The sequence below is a fragment of the Conger conger genome, chromosome 10, assembly GCF_963514075.1.
Source record: "Conger conger chromosome 10, fConCon1.1, whole genome shotgun sequence".
NCBI classification, from domain to species: Eukaryota; Metazoa; Chordata; class Actinopteri; order Anguilliformes; family Congridae; genus Conger; species Conger conger.
The window spans coordinates 3,998,247-4,022,642 of NC_083769.1; the positions used below are offsets into that span (position 1 = coordinate 3,998,247).

Here is a 24,396-nt window from a genome sequence, read left to right on the forward strand (position 1 = left end):
TGAAATCATATGGTAGTTACAGTAACAGTCATCGACAGAAAGGAGGGTGGGACCATGGCAGGGTGGTGAATCATGTTTTTGCCCATGATGTGCCAGTTTCCAACGGTCTGTACACTCGCTGGTGAAAGGATTTCTGCACATTTGGCACTTTCACTCACGTATGCTGCTGGTGACAGTGTGATTACTAGCAGGGTGTAGGTGACACTTATTTTGTCTGATTCAGCGTTTTTGCTGGAGTTGCGGAGCTGCAGTGTCAGATTGTGCCACACTGGGAAATGGCTTGGGTTGGAAATACTCATCCCAATAACCTGTCAAACACTGAATCGACACCCGATCAATAGAACAGCCAGTAATCTGCCAGCCGTGTTGAGGCTTTTGTGTAGGTTAAGGCTGTACCGTTAAAGACCGTTAATTGCTGTAGGTAGTCTGTTTCCAAGCATAACAAGTGTTGCAATGGAACTCACCTGTCAATGGAACTCACCGGTCACATCAGTTAAAGCTGTCCAGGTACACGGTGCTGGTAAACCGTGCTTCTTGCGTAACATGCTAATGACGGTGTGGTGAAGACTTCGCAGGAAAATGATGCCTTCATATGTGGGGAAAGTCCGCGTTTTGCTCTGACATCGGTTTGACTCTATGAGACACAGTGTTTATGTTCTTCACGATATTATTCACCAGAACAAAAGATTCATTGAAAGCAGGACGCTGTTATTCTCAGCAAAGCTTATTTTTCACAAACGTCAGAGGACACTCATGAGCCCCAGGAAGTGTTGGTCTAAACATTCAGATTATTCTCACACCTGAGACACAGTGATTTTCTTTTTTATGCACCAGTAAAAGCTTACACTACATATTTTTCCATTGCTATATTTATTCTCTTGAGTTTAGTTTGCATTCGGAATACAAAAACAGCAATCCCTCAGTGGTTGAAGGCACCACTTGAAATTATATATACATACATACTGGTGAAAGCTGAGCACTTTATTCAGAATAATACTGGGTAGGGCCTCCCTTTGCACTCAAAACAGAATCAATTGTGGCATGGATTCCAAAAGATGATGAAATCATTCCTTTGAGATTCTGTTCCATGTTGACATGATTGCATCACATAATTTCTGCAGATTTGTCAGCTGCACATTCAAGCTGTGAATCTCCCGCTCTGCCACATCTCAAAGGTGTCCCATTGCCCACTGAAGAACACTGAACTCATTGTCATGTTCATGAAACCAGTTTGAGATGACTTTTGCTTTGTGGCATGGTGCATTATCATTCTGGAAGTATCCATTAGAAGATGAGTACATTGTGGCCAGGGAGGGATACTCATTGGTATTAACAGGCCCAAAGTGTGTCAAAATATTCCCCACACCATTACACCACCGCCACCAGCCTGGACTGTTGACACAAGACAGGTTGGGTCCACAGATTCATGCTGGTGGTGCCAAATTCTGACCCTACTGTCTGTATGCCTCAGCAGAGATCAAGATTCATCAGACCAGGCTACGTATTTCCAGTCGTCAACTGTCCAGTTTTGGTGAGCCTGTGCCCACTGCAGCCTCAGCTTTTTGTTCTTGGCTGACAGAAGTGGAACCCGACGTGGTCTTCTGCTGTTGTAGCCAATCTGCCCATTCTGAGATGCTTTTCTGCTCAGCACAGTGTATCGTAGTTACCGTAGCCTTTCTGTCAGCTCGAACCAGTCTGGCCATTCTCCAATGCTATGTAGTCAATACATCTAGGTGTAAATACCAGGACATTTTTCAGCTGAAAGCAGAATATTCAGTATATTACAAAAACTAAGAAATTGGCCTTGCTGTTACAATACTTTTGGAGGGGACTGTATGTAAATGAGAGGTTTAAGTTTTTGAATTAAAAAAAGAGAATGCCTGAAGCAACTGTATATATATATAGTGAAACCGGTCCTGGTTTCGCCTTCTCGGCGTCACGTGTCCCTGGCTTAACCTGTCCGTGGTTCAGGAGGGCTCTGCCAGCCCGTGCTGGCTACCAATTCTCAGTCTCCAAGTGGTTTGTTGCTATAATGTCAGCCCACATTCGTATCGCGCTGCTTGCCATCTACCATTAGTGAAACTGTTTCAGTTTCGTCTCTCAGTGGTTTGTTACTGCAGCGCTCTTGCTATAACTCAGGACTGGGCCCGCCATTGTACCACTTGGTCACTGCTATTAGTGAAATCGCTTCCGATTTTGGTCTGTCTTAAGTGGTTCACTGCTATAAGCATTTGACACCCCTGGGAGGAGAAGGGAGGGGAGCAAGAGAGAGAGTGAGAGAGAGAGAGAGAGAGAGAGAGAGAGAGAGAAGAGAGAGCGAGAGTGAAAGTGAGAGAGAGAGAGAGAGTGAGAGAGAGTGAGAGAGAGAGAAGACTGGTAAACCAACAAAAGGTCTTCTCCCTTCACCCTCAGGGGATCCAGGTAAAAATACCAAACTAAAATAATAAAGGCAAAGTAAACCATAGCTTTTCAGCTTCTTTCAGTTCGGTCACCACAAACTGCTCTCTCTCTCCAACAGTGACGGTTCCCCGGTCCCAGCCTAGGTAGTTTTATTGGTTTTTAAATTTCTTTTAACAATTTAAAATCTTTTTTCTGTTTTTAAAACACACTCAATAACACAAACAAATAATTTAAACAAACACTTAAACCAAAGGAAACAAAGACATCAAAATGAATGAAAAACAAACTTTAAGAAAAAGTGATTCAAAAATGGTCACAAAAAACACAGAATATCCTACAAAAAATCAATATGCAATTCATAGAAACAAAGGTGGATTAAAAGACAAAGGAATGGGAAAAAGGAAAGTCCATTTCGCTCAGGTTTTACTGTCCTGAGAGGCTTCTGTGTCCCTTGGGGGGGTGGACTATATGATAAGTTCTTTCCAGTGGTCCACCCCCTACTTCTGTCTCTCCAGGTTCTTGCTGCTGTGCATGTCCACCAGAATGCCGTCCTGGAGGAGGTTTTGAATCCTCCTCCGGAGAGTGACCAGGTCTACAGATGTTTTCAGGTAGACCTTGATGTTCCTCGTCTCCCACCGGACCTGCTTCACGGTATTTATGATCCTCCACTGACGCTGGAGCACGGTGGTCTTGCATCCCCCCGGTGGACCGTAGAGGATAACCTCAGCCATCAGGGAGGACCTCGGCAGGAACCTGCTCAGGGAGACAGAGGAACAAACAAGGCCCCAGACCCACCTGGCCACGGAGCACTCCCAGAACAGGTGGTGAATGTGTTCTGAGTCAGTGCATCCGTGGGGGCAGCGTTCGGTCAGGGCTAAGTGCCGGCGATACATAAAAGTTCTTGTGGGGAGACACCTATGGGCTGTCATCCAGGCTTGCTTGTTTGTAAGACATTTGTGTGTTACATTTGCCCAGATGACTTGCGGGTCCAGGTCTGGCCCCCCCCTCGGGAGCGTTACAATTTGGCCAGATCTTAAATGAGCCATGATCATTTGTAGCTCCACGAGGTTAGGCCAGCCCTGGGCAGATCCGTCGTGTAGGCAAAGTCCTTCAGGGCTCGGTAGACATAGGGGGGGTCCCAGCTATAGGGTATGGTGAGGTCCAGCACACCCAAGCCCATTGTTCTGAGGAAGGGGGTGGCATAGTACCTGGCAAAGGTACCAGAGGCCTTACCCACCTTCCCTGCATTCTGGACAAGGGTGGCCAGACCCTGCACCATAATGATGTTAACAATGTCTGGGACCCCCCACCCCCCATTCCGCTCCTCCTTGAGGAGGGTGACGCGTTTTAGCTTTTCCATGGTGCTCCCCCAGACAAAGCGGAAAGCCATCCGGGCTTTGTGTGTACTCGCTCCTTCACCATCTCCCACCACTCCACCGGGGAGTCAAAGAGATGTTTCAGACTCACCCACTCCAGGTATCTTCTCGAGAAGGAGAGACGCACTGGGGGTCTTGGAGATGGCTGATATTCATCCGCCAGAGCCCCTTACCCACGGTTATAGGTTTCTCCCAGACCAGGGACACAGTTACCATGTGGTGGTCCAAGAAGTGCACCGCCCCCGGTCCCAGCCTAGGAGGCTGTGAAAAGAAGCACACTGTTGCCTCCTGGACCGGTTCGTAATGCTGTCCAGGTGAGTGCCTACTTCACCAGTTGGTCCTCGTCTGGCTCTGCTTCCTTCCCACACACTGAGCCCCGCCAAAACAGTGTTCTTGCTATAACTTGTTCGCTTTCGCCCAGCCAGCCCGTGTCTGCATTGTAGCACTTGCTAACTACCATTTCACAGCCTCCAAGTGGGTTGTCACTAGAAGCGCTCCTTGCTATATCCTGTTTGTGCCCCAGGAGGGCTTTCACCCTGCCTGCCCGCATTGCTATTATGCTAATCGCTAACTACCAGTACCTGTGAAACGATCTCCAGTCTCACATTCTCATTCTGTCTGTATTCAAGTTTGTATTTACAGACTTGAATATATACAGTTCTGTTCAAATAAATAGCAGTCCGTTAAAAAAAAAAGAATAAAGTGCAAATATTTTTAAATAGCTTTTAGTTCCATATTTCAAATGTAGTGGAAACATTACACATTCAATTCCAAATCAAAGCATTAACACATTTTATCAAGTCTGCGTTATTCATTTACAGGAAGCAAAGAAAAGGAAATATTAATCTGTCCAAAAAAATAGCAGTGTCTACATTTTTCTCTTCAAACACAAACACTTACTGTATAAACTGAATAATATTTTCTAGATTTAACTTCACTTTAAATTACTGGACTAATATTTAGTTGCATAACCTTTTTTTATATATAACTGCCGCGCATCTGCATTGCATCGAGTCAACCAACTTATGGCACCTAGAAACAGGTATTTCAGCCCAGGATGAATAAACTACATTCCACAGTTCCTGTGAATTTTTGGGTTTTGCTTCAGAAACTGCATTTTTAATGTCACCCCACAAGTTTTCAATGTGGTTGAGGTCGGGGGATTGAGCTGGTCACTCCATTACCTCAATCCTTTTTGTCTGGAACTAAGATGTTGCTCGCTTACTTATATGTTTGTGGTTGTTGTCTTGTTGAAACACCCATTTCAGGGGCATTTCCTCTTCGGCATACGGCAACATAATCTCTTTGAGTATTTTTATGTATTCAAACTGATCCATGATCCCTGGTATACGATACCAACACCGTCGTATGAAAAACATCCCCATACCATGATTTTTGCGCCACCATGCTTCACTGTCTTCACAATGTACTGTGGCTTGAATTCAGTACCTGGGGGTCGTTTGACATATTGTTTCACATACTGTCAATGACCACTAGACCCGAAAATAACAATTTTGCTCCCATCAGTCCACAGAATGTTACGCCAATTCTCTTTGGGCCAATCGATGTGTTCCTTGGCAAATTTGAACCGATTCTACACATGCCTTTCTTTCAACAATGGTGCTTTACGGGGGCTTCTTGCTGATAGCTTAGCTTCCATCAAACGTCTTCTGACTGTAACAGCACTTACAGGTAATTGAAGATCATCTTTGATCTTTCTGGAGCTGATGAATGGCTGAATCTTTGCCATTCTGACCATTCTTCAATCCTTTTTAACAGTAGTTGCTGTTAATTTTGTTAACATTTTAAAGCATCTGAGATCATTTTAGCTGAGCATCCTACAATTTGCTGCACTTCAAGTTTTTAATCAAATGACGTTGTTCCTCCGAGCAATGTTTGGAATGGCCCATTTTACTTAGCAATTCAGAAGCAAATATATTTTATAACAACGTGTGCAACATTTGCTTCCCTTCTTCCTTAATAAAGGACAATTAATAAAACCTGTTTTTTCACAGAATTAATTGATTCTCTAATGAAACTCCACACTGCTATTGTTTTGAACACTTTCAATGAATGAGTCAATTACTCAGAACAAGCAGCGTGCATTTTCATGACAGTTGGGTCTGTTGTTTTTCATTTGCAGCAACTCCATTAATAGTAGCAACACTGGCAGTATTTGCTAGAACAGCCACAGACTCCTAGTGGCTTCGAGCTGGCCGGGGAGACCGAGGTTTCAAACTGCTTCACAGGCTCCTGGATGAGATGCTGTGGTCCTTTACAAGTATGGCACCCACACCCCAACCATCCCATACCCCAGCCCATACCCCAACCCACACACACCCCAGCCGTCCCACACCCCAGCCCACACCCCAACCCACACACACCCCAAGCATCACGCACCCCAGCCCATACCCCATCCCACACACACCCCAGCCCACACCCCAACCATCCCACACCCCCGCCCACACCCCAGCCCATACCCCAGCCGTGTACAGCTGCATTTATGGCCCTTGAAGTGTGAGTATTAACTGTAGAGCTCCCTCAGCCAGGTTGCTCTATGATTGCTGATAGAGACTGGTCTCTGAATGAGGACCCATTCCACTGCTCAGGCTGGGTGTTGCTTCACTTCCTCTGGGCCTTGCTGGACGGGGTGCGGTCAGCTTCAACCCTGAGTGTGCGTAGCTGCTATTTCCACCTGGTCGATAACCAGGCAGTGCATGACCTGACAAGCTGAGGGTGCCCAGCGAGCACCATGCCTCACCTGCGTGCCAACATTTACCCATTTACCTGCGCTTCCCACATTCTGGATGGAGAACAGCAGACCACACCTACTAAGAACATTGAAAACAAGAAGGCTGAAAACCATTTCATGACTTATGTGGTAAATGAAAAACACACGTGTTGACACCTGCTTGTTGCCAAATCTTGAGAGTAACTATCCATTTCTGTAGATTCTGTAGATTCTGTAGACAGCTGTCCAAGGTCCTGAAGTTTTCCAGTCTTTGAGAGAGAGCACAGGATACTCTGGCAGAAGCTAAAGTGGAGGAGCGGCCATCTTGGCTCAACAGAGTGAAGCAGTGCTGGTGGTACTAAACGCAGAGTGGAACGGCCCATGAGACCAGCAGACTAAAGGGGTCCTGAACAACAGCAGCTTCATGCCAGCCCCATGGCTTCAACGATGCTGCAGATATCACCTCAAGCAGACCTGCGTCAAATACAAACTGGTTTTGGATTCAAATAATTTTCTACGCTTTGCTGAGCTTGTCTCGTGTATTGGAACCCTTGAAATGCTCTCAAAAAGTATAAACCCCACAGTCTGGTCCTCGTGGCAGGCTCAATTGCACTAGGTAAGATCAATCCAGCAGACAAACGTTTTTGACCCAGGTCTGACCCCAAGGGAGGGTTCTCTGAAAACAAAATAAAGCAAAAAGAGAATGGAAGGCTGGTGTAGGACCGTTCATCCACTTCCTTCCCAGACACAGCAGACATGGCCCTTATACAGGACGTGGAGGAGGAAAGGAGCACCAGAGATGATTGGCTGTCATCCTGAGGAGGTTCAGGTGATCCTAAGGCGGTCTAGGTGAGACTGTAGCTGTCTGAGAAGGAGGAAACCAGAGGCTCACAATGAGCATCGCTAGATCTCACCGTAGACAGGCATATCTCATCCTAGCTACCCTGGTTATAAATGCCTAACATTATACCCCTTCCTGTCTGAATATGCAGCATCCCTAAAATTAAATCTGTGGACAGGCTAGGTCAGACGATATCGCTTCCTGGACAAGATCAGTTGGCAAATGTTGCCACTGGAGCAGATCTGAAGCTGCTCGTATGTTATATGAGACAACACCCCCACCTTGTGGTACTGCTTTACACCTACACATTTCACAACCTTTTCAGCATAGGCCTGGAATCCGCTTCTATTTACAACTATATAATGTACAGAAGTATATCGATGTACACTCACTGAGCACTTTATTAGGTAGACCTGTACACCAGCTGTTACTGCAAATATTTAATCAGCCAATCATGTGGCAGCAACTACATGCATGAAAGCTTGCAGACATGGTCAAGAGGTTCTGGTGTTTTTCAGACCAAATGTCAGAATAGGGAAGAAATGTGATCTAAGTTAGTTTGACTGTGACATGTTTGTTGGTGCCAGACAGGGTGGATATCTGTGAATATCTCAGAAACTGCTCATCTCCTGGGATTTTCACGTACAACAGTCTTGAGGGTTTACAGAGAATGGTGCAAAAAACATCCAGTGAGCAGCAGTTCCGTGGGCAAAAACGTGTTGTTAATGAGTGAGGTCAGTGGAGAAGGTCAGACTGGTCACAGCTGACAGGAAGGTGACAGTAATGCAAATAACCACACATTACAACAGTGGTATGCAGAAGAGCATCTCTGAAACCACAACTCATCAAACCTCTTAAGTGGATAAGCTACAGCAGCAGAAGACCAATACATCTAATAAAGTGCTCTCTGAGTGTATGTTGTATAAATGACTGGCAGTCCAAAGCAGATTGAAGGCAATTCCTTATTAAATCATCTCTACATTATCATAATAAGATACAAATCTAGGATACCTGTTTTTATACAAGTTTTGTTATTTACAGACAAAATGGCAGCCTATGACACCAGCCAGTTGAAATAGGGTCAAAATGAGTGCACAGCAGACTATTAGATTTCTATATACACAGTGAAAAACAGTCTACATAATTATCCTCAATATTGGTTATTGGTAGGCTTACTAACCCAATGTGATCGACCATCAAATATTAGTTGTAAATAGGTATTAGTTGTGAGTAGGGTGTAGGTGGTCAAATGTAAAAGTCGGCAGGCCACAATTACATTACATTACATACATTATTGCCATTTGGCAGACGCTCTTATCCAGAGCGACATACAACAAAGTGCATACCCATAACCAAGGGTAAGTGCGCTGAAGGGCCCTAGGGGGAAGTACAATTTCAATTGCTACCCTTACAACAAAGATAAGGACAAGGGCCTATTTACAAAATACATTTTTTATTTTTTTTAATCAACAAATAAACAAACAAACAACAAAGCAAAAGTTACCAAACTTAACTATCCAAATACTGCTTACCTAGCCAACTAAAAATACCGAAACACTACGCAAATCACAAAGATAACAATTAAGGTTCACAGGGAGGTAGGGAGGGGTAACAGTAACAGTAACAATAACAGTTATGGTATGATTACAATTATTATTTAATCCAATGTATTACTCTTTTAGTTGCTATGCTAATTAGGCGACAATGTATTTAGCACAGTGCCTACATTTGATGTTTTTCTGTGCTGACATGCTCGTGCTTTTCCACGTTCTTGTCTAGAGCAGTAATATGACCGTTTCGCCCTTCGACCACGTGTGCAGTCAGGTGTAGCCATCTGTTCAGCGGCCTCCAGCGGTTCGGACAGCTGTTACCGCAGGCATGAGGCCACCCGGCGAAGTGTCACATCAAGCCGAGACAAAACGTATTTTTCCCGGGAATGTAGAGAGAGACTAAACGCTCCCGGACTGCGCCTGGCGGGAGAGGCAAATTACAGCTTACTTACAGCAGATAACATCACATAGAGGTGCCAAGGTCTAATTATTTGGCACGCATGTGGTAGGCAGCACTGAGAACCCAGTAGCAGCTTCTAATAATAATAATAATAATAATAATAATAATAATAATAAGAATAAGAATAAGAATAATAATAATAATAATAATAATAATAATAATAATAATAAATACCGCATTATATTACTATTATCAGTACTTTTGTATATACATACCATAACTCCTATGCCGGCGACCGACATTTTTACAAAGCAGTTTTGCTCCTGTGTGTTGCCAACTTCTTCAGAGGGAAAAAGCTACAGCCAAGTGCTTTCTGAGTAGGTACTTTCAGGCTTTTGAGTGCCTCTTATGGGCGGCACAGGTACAAAAGTGTTATTTCAACACTAGACTAATAACGCTTCCCCTCTGTTGGCTAAAGTTGAGATCTATGAAAGACTGTTGCTGAATTTTGTCAACATCGGCGGCCACTATCTACTCATTTTACGATAGCAATGAGCCAATCGACCACCAGGAGACGCTGCCATAATTTAGTCAGGTTTATTCAAATCCTTACGATAAGAATGTTGTACTCCTACTCTGGAAAAAGTGCTACAAAATATTAGAATACGTGTCCTGAATTCAGTAGTCGTCGCTGATATAATAAGTTAATCATCATCATATAGTTTCTCGCCGCTGATTTAAGCCTGATTTTCTGCTTTAATGTGATGGTTTGAAGTGCCCGTTTTCCCTCGTAGGACTACGTAAAATACAGATTATAAGCAGCATCGTCCCGATGTGTATACCTAACCTATTTGAATAGCCTACTTCATTCCGTTATCTAACCATGCTCCAAAAGATAGAAGTGTTTAAATATGTGTGTACATTATACCTACCACAAGTGATCGGACGTTAGACTTCGGGGAAGTGTGGCAATACATGTAGCCTCATTTATTGTGTTTTGTTATGGGTGTTTTTATGAAACGATAGTCGTCCGTTTTTTTTACACGGGACTCGACACACACGTAATTATATTATCCCCTCACGAAAAATCCCGAGTCGTGCCTTTCCGTTTCCGAACTGCGCCGAGGAGAACCGATGTTCAACGCAGAGACGAGAGCCGCTGTTTCCAATACACCATCGCAAACAGCCATTGCGTTTTGGGCACTTATTTTTCGTTTTTCATTATTTATTCAAAACAATCGCGCAAGATTCGGAGCGCTTTGCAACATGCCGCAACGGATGGACCAGATTCCAGTCCTTTTTCTGAGACACATTCAGGCGGAGGCAAATTAAATATATAGGGCGCCCACAGGCTGTGTACATAGCCTATCCTTATACAGGATGACTGCACTGTATGTACTAAGACTGCAAATACAGCCAGATCAGCTCCAAGATGTCGAATATAGCGTAATATTCTAAAAGAAAACGAACGACGTATCTTTCAAGACGAATGGTGTGGAAGAATGGAAAATTCTGATGAGGTTTAACAGCAGGCTCCGGAGATCCTGGTGCTAATGCGCTTTCTGTTATGGTTTTACCTGTATTTTACAGATACGGATGGGTTTGAATGTGCCTATGTTGTTAACATTCGGGCTAAAGGAGAAGCCTGATAATATACGAATATAGATTATATTCTTTTTTATTGAAAAAATATAGAGCCTAAGTGATCTTAAATTTGTCGCGTTTTATTTATTTATTTTATTCCACCACTGTCGGATGGGAATCAAACGCTGAACCGCGGTGAGCTTTATGGAAAATCCGAAGACATGACATGCACACGAAAAAAAAGGAAACGGTATTTTTTGTTTTTTAAAACCTGTGTTTATTTAATAAGTAATTCGACGATGAGGTTTACAAACGGTACGGTTTAAGAAAACAGGCGAGAGATAATAAACATTTCCCCCTCTGGATTTGGTTCATTCTACAGCCTTGCTTTTTCCCTTGTTATTTTTTTTTATTAATTCATTAATTTTTTTTTTTTTTTAGATTGCTATTATTCAGCGCCAGGATACGTCCTGTGTTATACTTGTAAATTCCAATATGTTGTGCTGATACCGATGATTCATTAAGAAGAGTTTTTCTTTTTTATGATCTTGAGATATTTTATATTAACTGCAACAAGGCTCTGAACCGGCCTGGACCCGAAATCGCAGCCTTTGTCTCGACGACAAGTGCAAGAACCCCCAGGTATTGTGTTATTTAACATTCCTACTTCATTCTGATTCTGAATTTATGAATTTGCATGGACCTGTTCAAATGAAACCGTGTAATGTCCTTGTTTTATGTTACAACTGTAGAGGCAATTGTGCTGTTGGGTTGAATGGTGGAACATGACATACCTGTAACGGCACCGTACAAGCTCACATACCAAAGCTAAACTATAGGCTACACGTATAGGCCTGTATGTGGTCAACTTCATCATTTTACCCACCACTTTGCAGGTTCGTTCTTGAGAATATTTTTAATTCTACGGTCGGAGATAGGCTACCTAAATGCAAGCGACATTGGCAGCTCTTGAGGGTTTGCGTTGTTCCATGTGAATGTTCGTATTTGTCCACCCCTTTACCTGTTAGTGACTGTAAACCTTGCGCATAACGCACATGATGGCAGAGGATTCGGGGGTCAAAGCAGTGGTTTAGCGGAGAGGATGAGAGCCGCTTCGTGTGTTTTGTATGAAGGCATTCAGTGATTCGCCCACAGGTCGTCACACAGTCCACTCGCGAGACCATTTATTTGTGAAGGCGAAATCCGAGCCAATACATTTTAATCTTCTGTCGCTCACTCTAAAACGGACACGAATCAAGACATGCCTTTCAAATTCAATCTTGTTATTTGTAATTGTGTTCGAACGATTCCGTGAACGATAGAGTGAGCAGGAATTATTCAGACTCTTTTGGTTGGTGAATTGCTCGTCGCCCCCTCCCACGGAATCCACGGCAGCGGGCCTCGCCTGCTGTTGCTACCCAGTTCTTAACAATGGGCCAGCCCTCCACCTCCAGTCGTCCCCCTCCGCCCCGCACACACGCTGCTGTTTAAAGCAATCCAGTTCAGAAGACATGCTTTCCGGCCTACTTGTCAGAATGTACCGTCAGCCTGTGGTACATTTCAGTCATAGTTGCAGTGAATCTCATGCAGTATGTGGGTGTTATGAACGCATCTGCTAGTCCAATTATACTCACGTACCAACACAGTCCCATTCACGTAATCATATGGGCACCGGCCCACACACATACACCGATCTATGTGTACAGGCACTCACATATAGCACTCACACATACATACAGGCACAGGTCCCTACTCACAGTCCCACACACATACAGTAGCCAACACACACCCACACACACTCACACATACATACACGCACAGGTCCCTACACACAGTCCCACACACATACAGTAGCCAACACACACCCACACACACTCACACATACATACACGCACAGGTCCCTACACACAGTCCCACACACATACAGTAGCCAACACACCCCCCCCCCCCCACACACACACACACTCACACACACATCCACACACAGTCCCACACACATACAGTATCCTACATACACACACACACACTCACACATAAACATGCATACTCATCCACATACAGTCCCACACACATACAGTAGCCTACACATACCCACACACTCACACATGTGGACACATAAGCATACACACACATCCACACACATACAGTAGCCTACATACACTCACACACTCATACATGCTGACACATAAACATACACACATATTCACTCTCCTTCCTTCTGCCTTTTCACATACATAGAATTCAACTACACAACTACAGTTGGGAACTGTACTAATATGGCTCCCAGATGCAAATAGGCTACAAGTAAGTACTGTACCCAACATGCAAATATAAACCATGAAACTATAGTTCACTAAACCATTCAGTTGCAGTTCCCAACATGCAAATAGAAGCAAACTCATGGAATCTGGTGTATCATGTCCTGTGGACGTCCGTTTGTGTCAGCCTGCCGGTGCTAGCAGATGATGATAAGCTAGTTCCGTGGTGTTACAGCTTCAAATATTTACATCTTTTTAATTACTACTTAAATTTTATGTAAAAAATGCTAATATAGACTTGCATACAGGACTGCACAATTTTGTTTGGTCAATCTCAATTTTGTTTGGTCAATCTCTTTTTCCCGATAAATTTATGCCAAATCAACAACACCAATCTTTTTCAGAATAGGGAAACAAAATTCCCAGTAAGACTGATAATGAGGACTTTTCAGAGGGTGGGATGCCACAGCTGCACCCAGTGACATCCACCTTTACTTTAGCCTGGGTTTGAGCATCTGAGAGACTGCTTGCCAGCCATGTTGAACCTGTTGTGCTGGGGAGTGACCATGCTCCTCCACCTCTGCTCCCACAAGGACCACCCCCACGATTGGCAGAGTTGAACCAGCCATGTTGCAAATGCCATAATCCAGTGGTCCTCACTCCTGGTCCTGGAGAGCTGCAGGGTGTGCTGGTTTTTGTTTCTGCCTAAATATCAGCAACAAATTTGCACACCCTGCGGCTCTCCAGGACCAGGAGTGAGGACCACAACACACACTGCGGCTCTCCAGGACCAGGAGTGAGGACCACAGGTATAACCTGTCTGGTGATTGCCTGACCCTGAGGTGGATGATGGAGATAGGGGGTGGGGTTAGGAGGTAGTGGGTGGGGTTAGGAGGTAGGGGTGGGGTTAGGAGGTAGGGGGTGGGGTTAGGAGGTGAGGTTAGGAGGTGGGGTTAGGAGGTAGGGGTGGGGTTAGGAGGTAGGGGGTAGGGTTAGGAGCTAATATGGTTAATGGTTAATATTTATGCAGGTGGAGTCAGATGATACAGGGTGGGGCCTGTGAAGAGTGCAGCCTTATTTGGCCTGCAGTCTAGTGTCCACCCATTATACAGCAATACCAGCTCTTGCCCGCGTGTCTAACCACTGTACAGTGCAAATTGGGGTTGAGAGTGAGAGCACAGAGAGGAGGAGGGGGGGGGTTAACATTAGTGTTAGGACCGCTAGATCCACTCAGTAACGTGTCAACAACAACAGGGAAAACGGACAACTTCATTGTTCTGTCGTGGCAACGTTAGAAGATTCTTTTGATAAAATATCAACTTGTGATAGCAGAAGCCGAAATTTCTACATTGAATATCTTAGCTACTGCTAAAGCAACATTAGTTCAGGAGGAAAGAGCAGTCGTCTGGCAGTTGGAAGGTTGCAGGTTCGGTCCCCCGCTCTGGGTGTGTCAGACTTTCTTTGAGCAAGACACCTAATCCCCAATTGCTTCTGACAAGCTGATTGGTGCCTTGATTGGCAGCCTCTTGCCGTTGGTGTGTGTTTGTGTGTGTGTTTGTGTGAGTAGGTGAATGAGAGGCAATTTAAATGCAGTATTCAATTTAGCAAGTGTCCAAAAGCATGTTGTTGGCCTATTTTGGCTCCTATCTGATCACAGGTGCTCAATTGAATGAAGACAAATTTGTGACAATTTATACAACAGTATAGCTACAGTTTTGAAGCGAATAGAGTGCAAACTAGAAAAGACCAACATTACAATTGAAAAACCTACAGTGGGGTCCAGAATTCTGAGACCACCAGTGAAAATGCTTCTATTTTGCATGCTTTTCTTTTTAATTACAAATTATATTATGAGCATAATAATTTGCACGAAAGTAGGAGCTTATTCAGTTTTTAATTTCCTGGGTGCCGCCACATTTGCAAGTTCGCAAAGCATTTCAGGAGTGTGACGTCACATGGTCACACATCTCAGGAGTGTGACGTCACATGGCTGCAGTTATTTACATTTCAGTGCAGACATAACTAGAAATTGAGCAAGAGCTGACTTATGGGTCTTAAAGTTTCAGTATTAATTTAAAATACCTCATTGTGGCTGCCTCGAGCAGGCCAAGAACAATATAGATCTTAGCTTTCACAGATTACAGATTTTTAAGAAGCTGTGTGACATGCCAATTGATTAGTCATGTCTTTGGCATGCTTGTTAATCAAGATCAGATCAATGATTAGTTTAAAGGAAAGTTTTGGGCCCCACCAATTTTGAGCTCACGAGATGCCACTGTTAAACCCATGGCTTGTATGCACCTACAGTGCATCCGGAAAGTATTCACAGGGCTTCACTTTTCCCACATATTGTTATGTTCCAAAATGGAATAAATTCATTTTTTTCCTCAAAATTCTACACACAACACCCCATAATGACAACATGAAAGAAGTTTTTTTGAAATTTTTGCAAATTTATTAAAAATAAAAAACTAAGAAATCACATGTACATAAGTATTCACAGCCTTTGCTCAAAACTTTGTTGATGCACCTTTGGCAGCAATTACAGCCTCAAGTCTTTTTGAATATGATGCCACAAGCTTGGCACACCTATCTTTGGGCAATTTCGCCCATTCCTCTTTGCAGCACCTCTCAAGCTCCATCAGGTTGGATGGGGAGCGTCGGTGCACAGCCATTTTCAGATCTCTCCAGAGATGTTCAATCGGATTCAAGTCTGGGCTCTGGCTGGGCCACTCAAGGACATTCACAGAGTTGTCCTGAAGCCACTCCTTTGATATCTTGGCTGTGTACTTAGGGTCGTTGTCCTGCTGAAAGATGAACCGTCGCCCCAGTCTGAGGTCAAGAGCGCTCTGGAGCAGGTTTTCATCCAGGATGTCTCTGTACATTGCTGCATTCATCTTTCCCTCAATCCTGACTAGTCTCCCAGTTCCTCCCGCTGAAAAACATCCCCACAGCATGATGCTGCCACCACCATGCTTCACTGTATTGGCCTGGTGATAAGCGGTGCCTGGTTTCCTCCAAACATGACGCCTGGCATTCACGCCAAAGAGTTCAATCTTTGTCTCATCAGACCAGAGAATTTTGTTTCTCATTCTTTCAGGTGCCTTTTGGCAAACTCCAGGCAGGCTACTAAGGAGTGGCTTCTGTCTGGCCACTCTACCATACAGGCCTGATTGGTGGATTGCTGCAGAGATGGTTGTCCTTCTGGAAGGTTCTCCTCTCTCCACAGAGGAAAGCTGGATCTCTGACAGAGTGACCATCCGGTTCTTGGTCACCTCGGACTAAGGCCCTTCTCCCCCGATTGCTCAGTTTAGACGGGCGGCCAGCTCTAGGAAGAGTCCTGGTGGTTCCGAACGTCTTCCATTTACGGATGATGGAGGCCACTGTGCTCATTGGGACCTTCAAAGCAGCAGAAATTTTTCTATACCCTTCCCCAGATTTGTGCCTCGAGACAATCCTATCTCGGAGGTCTACAGACAATTCCTTTGACTTCATGCTTGGTTTGTGCTCCGACATGCACTGTCAACTGTGGGACCTTATATAGACAGGTGTGTGCCTTTCCAAATAATTTTGAGCGTCATGGCAAAGGCTGTGAATACTTATGTACATGTGATTTCTTAGTTTTTTATTTTTAATAAATGTGCATAAATTTCAAAAAAACTTCTTTCATGTTGTCATTATGGGGTGTTGTGTGTAGACTTTTGAGGAAAAAAATGAATTTATTCCATTTTGGAATAAGGCTGTAACATTACAAAATGTGGGAAAAGTGAAGCGCTGTGAATACTTTCCGGAGGCACTGTATACGGTACCACCCCAGCGACAAGCTTTTGTACCATTTTAGGCAAATTTTTTTGTGTGTTCAAGTGTTTACAACTAACAAACTATTAAAATACCTAATATAGAGTGAAATAGTGATAAAGAAAAATGGAACTAGAATGCAACAAGGAAAGGCTAAAAACGATTACAAGCTAAGCTACTTTAAAGAGGAAATCAAGTACTCTCCTGGCTGTCAGTTCAACCACAGATGGCTAATTTGAGCAGTTTGAGCAGTTTGAATGGTCATCAGTCAAGACAAAGGTCAGAGATGGGGTGTTGACGTACTTAACTTATGTAGAAACATGTTTTTACCAACTTCTACATCAGGCTCCAGGCAAAACCAAACATTTCACTTTGGGTGCCAGTGCATGGTTCTTTTTTGCATAAAATTCAGGGGTAGGGCTTCATTTTAATTTATTTTTACTGTTGGACGTATGTGATTTATGAAATGGAGACAAAACACTTGGCTTTAGAACTCAAAAAACTAGATTTAGTATTTATTATTTCAGAGCGTTTGTTTTAAAATGGTGGGTGTGTTGCAGACAGCAGGTGTAGTAGCCCAGTCATAGTGACACGTGGGAGAGAAGGTATATGAGACTGGGGGAGTGGAGTATATGAGACTGGGGGAGTGGAGGTCTTTTTTTTTAATTCAATGTTATGTCTGCTTCCAATGGACAAGAACGTTTTTGACTATTTGAATATCCCTTTAATTAAACCAGCTCTGTACTCTGCAGTTAATCTGTCATCTATCCCTACATGTCTGGCACTGCATAATGTCCTAACTAATAGGTCCTCCTCTATCGGAAATAAAGGTGTGACGAGTTTCTAAAAAGGTAAAAATGCTTGCCGCTGGGGCAGTACTATATAGGTGCATAAAATTGTACCCCTAATATAATTAATTTGTACATTTTTTTCAGACTACTTCACTTTCAGGGTACATTTGGGAAATTGAAGTTGGAAATTGATCCTTGAAGAACAAAATTTACCTCCACTATTTCTGAGAGTCAACATACTGCCTACTTATTTTAGTTGCAGATGTGCTCCCAAATGCAGCCCTTGAGTATACTGGATGAGACTTCTGTCCAAATGTAGTTTACTGTAAATCCCCTGATGATACATTCGGGAGCACACTTTTCAGGAAGCAAACCATACTTTTTAGGAGTTCCCACAGAGAGGAAGGGGTGGAGCCATCTTTGGGTCCACTCACAGTCCAATAAATCAGAGAGGAAGAGGTGGGGGGTTTTTATTGCAAAGGTGGACGTCTTACGAAAGTTCCACAGCACTGTTGGAAACTAGTATGGAGGATATGTCCGACTGTCAGCAGTATGGTTAGTTGACAAACTGTTTGGGGACACAGGTAGGAGGCTGTTTCAGGTACGACCACGCTTAACAAAACCCTGAAAATATGTGTATCGTCTGGGGATTTATGTGCACAGAACATTTCGCCTACTTAGCAACTCTCTCGTCCAGTTTACTCAATTTTTACTCAGTAGCGGGCAGGTAAGCTGTTTCCAGACATGGCCATACGCTCACATCTCCATGCTCAGATTCTCTTCTGAGAGCTGCAGGTCAGACAGGCTTGAGCAACTCCTGCTGGCTGGAGGACCACAAATTCACTCATCTCAAAATGCCTATCCCCAAGTGTAGGTCATATTCATTCTTCTGGCTATATGCATGAACAGTGAGACAGGTGGACCATCCTCTAACCTTCCTCATAGCTGGATGCTCCACATACGCACCTGTACACTGCTCTCTGACATTGTTGGCGAAACCAGGTCGTAGAGGAGATGTTTACTGTCCTCTGAAATCAAACTAAACTGTAAACCAGCGTTCAAAAACAACCAACTATTTCCATAAGCCCCTCTAAAATCAGTTAGCACAAAACACTAGGTTTAGTTTAGCCGACTGCTACATCACAGGCCTTTATCCGTCCCTCTACATCCTAACACAATGGTTTAGAGCGAAGAACATCTGCCTCAAAATTATGACTCACGGTACAGTTGCACTCTGTGACCACTGTATTAAGTATACATTTCTAGTACTGGGTTGGACCTTCCTTTGCCACAAGAACAGACTGAATTATTTGTTCAGAGTACGCTGAACTCACTGTCATGTTGGTGGAAGCAGCTTGAAATTAAGTGTTCTTTGCCTTTGTGACATGGGACGTTATCCTGCTGGATGTAGTTATTAGAAGATGGGTAGACTGTGACCATAAAGGGATGCACATGGTCTGCAACAATACTGAGGTAGGCTGTCAGGAGACTCACACCATTACACCACCACCACCAGCCTGAACCGCTGGGGGAATCCCGGGAACCGTCTGCATGTTGCAGCAGAGATCAAGATTTGTGGGACCAGGTGTCGTTTTTTTACAATCTTCTACTGTCCAGTTTCAGTGAGCCTGTGCCCACTGAAGCCTCAATTTCCTGTTTTTAGCTGAGAGGAGTGGAACCCAATGTGGTGTTCTGCTGCTGTAGCCCATTCACTGCAAAGTTTGGCGTGTGTGTTCAGAGCTGCTCTTCTGCACACCACTGTTGGAGTGGGTGGTTATTTGAGTTACTGTCACCTATCTGTCAGCTTGAACCAGTCTGCCCCTTCTCCACTGACCTCTCTCGTCAACATGGCAAAAATGCCCAAAGAACTGCTGCTCACTGGATTTTTCCCACCATTCTCTGTAAACTCTAGAGACTGTTTGTGAAAATACCAGGACATTTATATACATACCAGCTGTTTTAGAGATACACAAAACACCCCATCTGATACAAACAATCATCTCACTGTCACTTAGATGAAATGTCTTCCCCATTCTGATGTTTGATCTGAACAACAACTGATCCTCTTCACCATGTTAACATTATTTTATGAATTGAGTTACTGTCCTATGATTGGCTGATTAGATATTTGCATTAACAAGCTGATGTACAGGTCTACCTAATAGTGGTCACTGAGTGTACACTTGTGACGTCCATCCATCCATCCATTATCTTAACCCGCATATCTTGAACAGGGTCGCAGGGGGGCTGGAGCCTATCCCAGCATACATTGGGCAAAAGGCAGGAATACACCCTGGACAGGTCGCCAGTCTATCGCAGGGCACACACACCATTCACTCACACACTCATACCTACGGGCAATTTAGACTCTCAATCAGCCTAACCTGCATGTCTTTGGACTGTGGGAGGAAACCCACATGAACACAGGGAGAACATGCAAACTCCACACAGAGAGGCCCTGGCCGGCTGGGATTCGAACCCAGGACCTCCTTGCTGTGAGGTGGCAGTGCTACCCACTGCACCATCTGTGCCGCCCGTGCGAGTACAAAATAGCATTTTATTGTTGTTTAAGTAGTTAGTGACTGTAAAGTGGCTGGAAATGTTTGAAATAGCCATACAGTATCACAGAGGGCTGTATCCACTACAGATCCACCTGATATCTGTTAACAGTAATGTAAATAAGTCACTCAAATTCTGTAGGTCAGGATTGTATGGGTGTGGTCACCACCAACCTAAACAGAAAACAGATAACAGAAAATGCAGAACCTGACATTGGCCATTAATTATTAATTGGTAATAAGGTAATAACTCCACCCAATCAAGCCCCTTATAGGAATAGATGGAAGTGTTTCCACTGATCTAAGTTGATATTGCAATGCATTTGATTTCTCTCATTTTTCTGATGCTTAATACATACCATAATAACGCCATTCAGTGTAGTTTGAAGCCATTAAAAGATTTACCTTTACAGTCACTTTAAACAATTGTTTTGTGTGAAAATAAGATACAGCTGAAAATGAAAACATATTTCAGCTGCAGGGTGTCAGGTCATGCCAAAAAAAAGCTTGGAAACAAAATCAACTTTATTTTCACCAGGGCTTGATTCTCTGACCAGGTCTGTTTTGGTTATCATGCAGGAATCACTTCTAGTGTAAAGGGTAATTTATGTTCTGGTGACATAAAAATTGACAAGAAGTGTTTTGTGACAGAAGTGTCTGCTGCACAACTGACAACATTTTGCATTTACAGTTCAGAAACATGTGCTTCATTACTATAGCAACCAGCTTCTGCTCAAACCCGTCCATTTTGGTAGCTTGCTATGTAAACAAAACATCTTCATTCATAAAAACACGTAGCCTAGTAGGAAACTTGTATCCTCACCATAGCAACCTTTTGTTGTCGTTCCAGTTGGCCAATCATGGGTGGTACCCAACACTTTTGATGAGCATCTTCAACCTACCAAAAATCTGCAGGTACACGACACGTGTCGCTGACACTCAAATATGTCAGCTTGACGTTAAAAGTGTTGAATCTGCATCATTTTTGTCCTCAGATATTTTGTCGTAGTGCGACAAATGTATGATTAGAATGTTTTTAACTCAACATTCCAATGCTAATGTTCTAAACATCCATCAATTATCTAACCTGCGTATTGCTGGTCAGGGTCATGGGGGGTGCTGGAACATATCCCAGCATGCAGTTCTTGAACATTGACTCAAAAAAAAAAAAGTTTTTTCAAAGGGTTCATTAAATAAATGCCCAGAGAAGAACGGGGGTTCCAGACTCCTCCATGTTGAATGAGGGAAGGGGGTGATACTCAGGGCAGTTTTCCTTGTGATTGCCCCATACAGAGGTTTACACGTCAGATGTTCTAAGCTGCCTTTCATTGCGTGGGTTCTTTTAAGCAGAAAGTGACAGTTGAGTGAGTTAATTTCTTTTCAGCGGAGAGGAGTCTATTATATGTGTCATGGTGTGAAATATTTAGCACTTCATGTGTGGGCTTAGCAATTCATGGGTGTTATGAATCATTTCTTTTTCTAATTCACGATTATCCTGTGAGCTATATAGTGACTATATAGTGCTAATATAAACATGCTTTGATGGCTTGGTCTGCTGTGTTTAAGCTTTTTTTCCACAGCAGCTAAATTGTACCAGTATCAGGCAGCCGAACAAAACTTATTCTAATTTTGACCACTTCAGGTTAAAATACCAAATGTACTGCAATGCTGTTTTCCTACCACTAGTTGTGCTAGCCAGAGGGTAGAGGTGCTAGGCCAGGAGTTGCTATAATGATATTTGATCTTTGGTAAGTTCGCAGTGATAATGTATATATAACACATAATCAAATATGAATGTGCAATCATTTGATAAATGAGGCCCAGGGAGACACAAACAGAGCAGCCCTTCTTACAATCTGTACAACCTCATACAGCAAAGCACATTTGTATTCTTTTATGCCTTTTCACACTTTCAGAAACAGGTGTTTTTCCTAAATGCTCAATGCACCTGTAAAATGCTGTTATAATAGTGACAGAGCTCAGGAACCTTGATTAGATCTTTCTTGAATTTGACATCCAATGTTTCAGTGTTGAGCTTTTGGGAATCCAGGCTGACCAAAAACAAAATGGTAGAAATTTGGGCACTGAACTGAAAGAACTGAAAGAAGGAAGATGTCTGTCCTTACATGTCCTCTGGGGTACATTTATGAAAAGCTATCACAAAACCTTATGAATAATGAAATGACTATTGTTGAACAGTTCAATGTAACTGCAAGGCCCCTGCCCCATGGGAACAGCCCCAGCTGTGTGATTCAGTCCTTTGGGCCTTCTGTGCTGTTGGATTAAGATGCCTTAGCATTGATTGGTTCTCAGTTGTAAGGATTATGAAGTGTTTTAGAGTTGTGTTTTCCCAGGAGATAAGTGGCAATGCAGGCTTAGTTAGAAATGTCTGAACATGGCAGGGAAGCTCCAGGTTCATGTAAACTGAATTACTGAATCACTCCATCAGAATTCACTCCACCAACTCTTTAATCAGGAGTCAGAATCATCTCATTCAATTCTGGAATTGTCATCAGCAAGTCATAAACACAAAACGTGGTAATCATAACAGAACGTTCTGTGTTGCCTGGCAACTGTAGTCACACTCAGAGGCACGGGGGCGAGGGGTTGGGGGCGGGGGGTGCAGACACTTGTGAAACTGACTCATGCGCGCACAGCAGAGAGGCATTCTGGGAGTTTCTCCGCAGCACGTGGGTCCGTTTCCTCAATACTTTGTATGAATGCATCATTACAATGAAGATTAGCACCTGACCTCCCGGTGACTCCCACGCCTACGGCCACAGTCCTGTATTTCTGATGAATTATGGGAATTAAGCAGGGGTGGCAAGCAAACAGCCATTGCCTATTAATGTGAAAATGTGATAAGTCATCAGTTATTAATGTGAAAATATGATGAGTTATCATTTATTAGTGTGAAAATATGACAAGTCATCAGTTATTAATGTGAAAATATGATGAGTCATTACTTATTAGTGTGAAAATGTGACAAGTCATCAATCATTAGTGTGAAAATGTGACAAGTCATTAATTATTAATTATTTTATTATTTAATATTTATTATTAAGGGTACATTTTGACGAGTCTTCGATTATTAGTGGTCAATCATTCTCATCAATTCAAAATTACAAAATAATTATTGACAGTGTGCTTTACTAATGATTAAATGGAATCAACCAAAGTCTTAAATTTTTCAAATGAAGACATTTCTCCAAAAACAGGTTCACCTACCACACCTGGTGCTTTGTTTTTATACACCCCTGGCAAATATAACAGCCTTGAGTCTTTTCCTATAATTTGAGATAAGGTTAGAGAACATATTTGGTGGGATTTTTGACCATTCCTCCTTGCAGAACTTTTCAGAATCATTGATATCCCTGGGATACCCCCCCTTCAGTTATGCGTCCACAGGTATTTCATGTCGATGGTGTGTATGGCCAAAATGTTGGTCTCATCTGACCATATCTTCCAGTCATAATTCCAAACTCAAGATGCTTGGTTTTGTTTATTGTGCTCAGTTAAGCCAGCCTTCCAAAGAGCTTGTTGGTATGGAGGTGCCATTTTATGGTTCCTCTTGAGACTTGGTGACCCCAAGACAACCAATCTCTGCAATTCATAAACTGCGATCCTTGGGTTCTTTATGGGCTCCCTCTCCATCCTCCTTACTGTTCGTGAGGTTAATATGTACTTGCGTCCTCTTCCTGGCGACCATTCCATATGTTTTACACCTTTTTATTAGTGCCCTTACTGTGCTAAGGGGTTTGTTTAACCATTTATGTATTTTTGTACCCATTACCAGATTTGTGATGATCAAATACCATCTGTGTCTTCTGAATTGACAGTTATTTGGCTTTTCCCATGCTGATGGTTGACAGTGGGATTTTGCATGCTTGTTACCTCATTTTTATACTTTAGGGAAATATGAAGTAATGGAATGACACAATATAGTTCCTTTAGACTGATAATAAATTAAGCTAACTTTTATTGCCAATTGCACTTTGTTAGATTTCACAATAATTGTTTTGGCAACTGTGGTTTTCAGAAAAAATTCGAAATTCAAAACATTGAAACATGATAGTAAATGTATTAAAATAAAGTATATACTTTTCCCA

The 24,396-nt window shown here is 43.1% G+C and overlaps 1 protein-coding gene across 1 annotated transcript in view; it reads right to left on the minus strand.

Annotated features, from left to right (window-relative positions):
* foxp3b (forkhead box P3b) overlaps window positions 1-516 on the minus strand; it is a 35,486-nt gene extending 34,970 nt beyond the window's left edge. The window contains exon 1 of the mRNA XM_061256734.1: window positions 465-516. The gene's annotated coding sequence lies outside the window, so the exon portion shown is untranslated. The remainder of the gene's footprint in view (window positions 1-464) is intronic.
* Between the last annotated feature and the right edge of the window lie 23,880 nt (window positions 517-24,396).